Here is a 6,000-nt window from a genome sequence, read left to right as displayed (position 1 = left end):
AGGCTTCCCGATTGCCTATAGTCGCCAGGTAAGAGGTTTGTATTTAGACCTGCCGCAAGGGGCCATTTTATTATACAAATAAGGCTCATGTTCATAGATTGTCATAGAAGTGTATCCGCGGCATATATTGTATCATAAATTAATATAATTGGCTAATACTCTACACTTAATATTGCAACTCCTCTATTTCCTACAGGGGGTTTCGTTAAATATTAGTAATGCCGCGGATACATTTGTATGACAAACTATGAGCACGAGTATTATTTGTGTAATAAAACTCATGGTCATCCATGTTATACTTTATGTATAGTGCTCCTAATGTATTATAAAAATAATGGTGATGCTAATAGTTTGTCATACAAGCACATACAAGTGTATCCGCGGCACAAGTTGGGGGTTAAAAATCCTTAAAAAGGGCTTACGTGCATGACCCCTACCGAATTGTGTAACTTCTCCTATTTCTGTAGACTGGAGGCGAACCAGCCCAAGGCTGAAAGCCTCCTTAATAAAGCTAAATAATAATAATATTTCTGTAGAGGGGAAGTACGAGAATAGCTTTCAATACAGAGTTAGTGGAGGAAACATTTTCGTTAAAAAGATAACCATTAATTAAAGACTGAATCAAAGTTGGTCACGTTTTTGTATTTTGCTGCGTGATTTTCTCGTGAAACATTAAATTTAAATAGCCAATAAGGGAGCATTCATAAATTACGTCGCGCGTCTATAGGAGAGGGGGTTTAAGAAAATGTTACAAACGGGGAGGGCGGGGTTTGTTCAACCATGACGTCATAGCGCCATATTGTTTTAGTTTTAATTGTGGGAGATCTTATAGCATGAGTACCTACATTGAAATTTGTCAAATTTTTTTAAAAATCACAGAATTTTAATATCGATGCTATTTGAAACATTTATTGACCTTCCACGATGTTCAACGGGGATTGAGAAATGTCTAATGTGGATGGTATCGTGGATCTATTCAGGTCGCATTTCAGGAGTGTTTTCGTAAACGAGGAGCTATCTGACGAACACGCGTTTCAAATGCTGCAAGTGAGGTTCCCATACGTTCAGTTCAGCTGTTGAATCTCATCCACCTTTATCGAGAGATGACGTGGTGATTAAAAATTGTATAGGTAGGAGTTCTGAATGCAAATTCAACCACTCGTTAAATTCAGGGCTGGAAGAATTCATTTGTTTTCCCTGTCTACAAGAAAGGCGATAAGCAGTCAGTAATCAACTATCGAGGCATTGCGGCTTTGTGTGCAGTTTCAAAACTTTTTGAACTGATAGTTTTGGCACAGACAAACAGACATAACATATTGAATATTTCTCACTGTAAAACATCGTCGCTAAAACATTACCGCCATCTGTTGAGTACACTGTGGTGGGTAGTACGCTGAACAGATGGCGGTAGTGGATAAACGTCAAACGCAAGGGAATTGACTATGCGCGCCACAGGTGGCGGTACTACCAACTACGATACTTTTAAATTTACCGTTATATGCTTGTTCGATGAACAACTTGCGAGTGTTATGTCTGTTTGTCTGTGGTTTTGGATTATTTTAAACCTGGTTGTTCCAGTTACGTTGCTTCCGAACAACATGGATTTATGCAGAAGAGGTCCACTGCATCAAATCTCGTGCAACACACATCTTTTATAATTCTCGAGCTTGAAAAAGGCGAACAAGTTGATTAGGCTTCCATTGTCGCCTTCTTGCCTCACCGGTCGTCAAATGTCAGTGAAAATATGTGACCCTATTTCTCAGTCGTTTCCGATGTCTTCTGGTGTACCACAAGGTAGTCACCTTGGCTTATTTGTATTTCTGCTGTATTTGAATGACATTCACTTTTCAATAAGGTGTCTGAATCTATCTTATGCGGATAATTCTAAACTGTATTTTGTCGTGAAGGATCGTATCGCTGAACCTACCATGTTGTAGAATGAATTCGCATTCAGTTGAATACAGATTCCATTGTTTCCAAATTTTGAACGACAAAACCATTTGTATGATTTTATGCACAAGGACGTGTGTATTACTTTTAATTGACGAATGAATATTAACATATGTTTCGTATGTGAACCATTTACAGTGCATATGCTTGGTGTAATGGACAGTTTTCAGCTCAAAACAGAAGAAATTTATTTTGCTGATGCACCATGACTAAAATCTTTCGATAAATATGTCATATAATCGCTCGAATTCTAACATTCGAAAGAAACATGGTTAAACACGCGGTACGTGAAACTTTGATAGAAGTCGCAGAGTAAAGTGGAAATTAAATTCAATGTTGTAGACTATAGACACTGTATATTGTAGACGTGTTGGTATGTAAAAATACTAATTTGCTGTGTCAACATTTTGCTAAATCATGTGTGTTGCATTTCAGATAAGGATTTCGGGCAGAAACAATAACATCATTAGTTTTGTTGAAGCAGATAATTCCGAAGATAAGTTACTCCCCAAATCAGAAAACAAAGTGTGAACATTTACTTTTTGAAGTTTTTTTTTTATTTTACTTCTTATGATCAATTGCATGTAATGAACTCATCTCCAGAGAAGCGAAATCAGCAAATTTCAGAGTAGTCAACAACCTCTGGAATAAAAAAATAACGACGACCATCATTCAGCACTAGATTTCACCATGCGTCCCCTGCTATAATGTCATTCTGCCCAGAAAGTCCATTTGTCTTTTTTTTTGCAAATAAATATAAATATAAATATTTAAAATTAATATTACTACCGATTTTCATCTGATTTTTCGAAAAATCATTCGAGATCAATAATCATTCAAGAAAGAGAAATATGAAAAGTATTTCACTATTAAATTATTTTTCGTTTGATTTACGTCTACGTTAGCTTAAAAAAAATTAGCTACAATCATCCAATATTAAGATGACAAGTATCCGAATTGATCGAAAGACCATCATCTCGATATCATCTGATAAGTGGTATAGGGCTTGGGTAAGTGAATAATCATTCTAACCAAGGATGACGTCAAGGTTCAGTGTAGTGGTTCAGTTTTCCTACAACAACAGCTGAACTTTTTGCTGCTTGTTGTCACAAGAATAGGATGGTATTGAATGCTTCCAAATGTTCCATTACCACTTACTGCAGAAAAAAATTCACCCACCCGCTTCACATACAGCCTTCATGGTCAGACACTGAATCGAGAGACTATAGTCAAAGACTTAGGAGTCATGTTAGATTGTCAACTAACCTTCAAGGGGCGTGTGTCATATGTAGCCAGTAAAGCATCTTTTCAGATTGGCTTTATTTTTCACTTTGCTAAAGATTTCAGTGACATTTCGTGCTTGAAAACGCTATATTGCTCACTAGTCCGTTCGACACTGGAATACTGTTCATTAGTTTGGGCGCCGTTTTACAACAATACCATGAATCAAGTCTATTCAGAGGAGATTTGTTCGCTTTGCCCTTCGTTTGCTACCCTGGAGAGACCCTGTAAACCTCACTGATTATGAAAGGCGATGTAACTTGTTGAGACTATAACTTCTCAGTGACCGCCATGACGTCCCTAAGGCTGTCTTCATCGATAATCTGCTCCGTTCGGGCATTGACTGTAATCCACTTTTGCAACAGCTTAACATTAACATATAAGGTGTCCCAGAATGTCTAAGCACGACTTTGGAACACCCCTGCTTGTTTCAGGTGACGTTTAAACAGTTTCGTGTATCGTAAGTGTCGGTTCTTTACATTTCCGGGACAATGCGAAGCATTTCTCCGGAAAAGCGCAAACGGATCGTGCACATATGGTGTACTATCCCCAACATTTCTCTGAATCAATTAGTGAAATTGGAAGGTGTAGGCATCGGAACCGTTCGAAACGTGATGAAGCAACTTTCCAGAATAAGCAAATATATGGACGTAAACCGAGCCCTGTGAACCGAAATCTGTACTGGAAAATCGTGCAAGCTTTCACCCGCAAGAAAAGTGCTTCGGTTCGTGGGATCCTCGAAAAGTAACGTCCAGCGGGCCAAGGCAAGAATGGGTCTCAAGACATTTAAGAAGCGGAAGAAACCAAAGCGGAGTCAAAAAGAATACGACCAATTGCTGTGCGGAAAATCGGTTTGCGTGATTATGGACGATGAATCATAGGTTAAATTTGATTACAAACCTCTTGCTGGTAAAATTCGGTAAAATGGCTATGGCAAGCCATTTGTAAGTGTGGTATGCTTTCCAAACCGTTTGTGACAACGGAGACAATGACAACCGATGTTTACGTCCGTGAGTGTTTTAAGAAGCGTCTGTTACCCATGATCCGCAAACACGACGCCTCTGTACTGTATTGACTGGATTTGGTGTCGGTTCATTACTCCAAGGACACGGTAGTCTGGTATAAAGGCAACAAGGTCCAATACGTACCCAAGGAGATGAATCCGCCAAACTGTCCCCAGGCCAGGCCAGGCCAATTGAAACTTTTTGGGCCCTGACCAAAGCATATTTGCAGAAACATGTAAAGGCAGTGGATTCCGTTACAAAGTTTGCGAAAGACTGAGAAAAAGTATCCAAAATTGTTTGAAAAAGGCATCTATACTGCAGCTAATGAGTAGCGTGAGATCAAAAATCCGCTCATTGGACCACAACTGATCGGATCTCGGATCTTATACGTTTAACTGTAAGAGAATACTATAGAGAACATGAATACGAAATAAAAATCGAAATTGCTGTAAACAGAGTTACGTTATCGTTTTTTCAAACCATGCTTAGACATTCTGGGACACCCTATAAGACGAGTAAATTTGCGAACCCACTCTTTCATTACTATCGCGACTTCTCGGGTGCAAATTAACCAATTATTAGCTTAATTTTAAAAAGATGTTATAACTTTTTTGACTTCAATGCTTCCCGTGCTAGCCTTAAGTATTTATTCTATAATGTTTTATCATCCTGATTAATTAAATATGAATGTTTTCTGAATTAGTTTAAGCATATAGGGTAGAGAACTACTTAGGTCTAATCACCCCTTTTGGGTCTATCGAGCAGAAAACTTCAAAAAAATCCATGGTTTCAGAGTTAACAAGTCAATTATGCGTTTGGTACGATACTTTAGTTTTTTAGCTACGGAACGAAGTCAATGAGAACGCGTGATATGAAGGTTTGCACCTATTATTTCCAAAAATAAAAGAAGCGCTCCGACCGAATCATGTTTTATCTTCATCCTATAGGCCGAAGTGAATTCATTGGCATTTCCGTAGGCCGAGTTTGGCGTCAAGAAGCAGTCCCCCCTATTCTGCGAGTCACGTGACTCTCTCTCACCGGTGAGGTGACAATAGTCACCTCGTGTGAGGTGACTCTCCATTTGATTTACATGGAGAGTCACCTCACACGAGGTGACAATTGTCACCTCACCGGTGAGAGAGAGTCACGTGACTCGCAGAATAAGGGGGAGTGTTAGACTTTTGACACTATCTCAACGATTGGTTTCTCTTTATCAAATCTTAAAGTACATACGGAAAGGTAAATAAATTTGGAAGCCATCAGTAATAATAACATTCCGTTTGGTGCTAAACTGCGCTAGATTAAGAAAGACTAAGTGCGAGTTGTGCTTAATAGGCCTGAAATGGCCTATGTATCTGTAAGATTTAATGTTATCTGTTGATACGAAAAGAAGAGGTTTTACGCCCACTTGAGGAGTGGCAATGGTTGGTCCTTCTGAAGAAGACTTTTCCCTCTCAAATAATTAAATAAAAAAGGCGTCGAATAATGCTTCAACAGTCTCTCGAAGATGACTTTCATGAGATTTTTTTTTAATACTTTATTAGGATGATTTTTAGTCACTCCTGGACTAGTTCACCACGAAATATGAATTACCCAACACGGAATAAAAAAGGTGCAGCTACAAAGTAAGACCAGTAAGAGTGTTTGGAATGAGCCTGAAGACTTTGAGATGGGTGATCTGCTCTTCTACGAGGTTCGGTGAAATTCATAACAAGGTGGAATTGAAAATTCTACTAAAACGTGGAGATTTCGGATTCAGTGAACT

Source organism: Ochlerotatus camptorhynchus, unplaced genomic scaffold, assembly GCF_037179485.1.
Source record: "Ochlerotatus camptorhynchus isolate MF236.1 unplaced genomic scaffold, CSIRO-AGI_Acam_v1.1 ptg000082l, whole genome shotgun sequence".
NCBI classification, from domain to species: domain Eukaryota; kingdom Metazoa; phylum Arthropoda; class Insecta; order Diptera; family Culicidae; genus Ochlerotatus; species Ochlerotatus camptorhynchus.
This window is presented reverse-complemented; position numbering follows the sequence as displayed.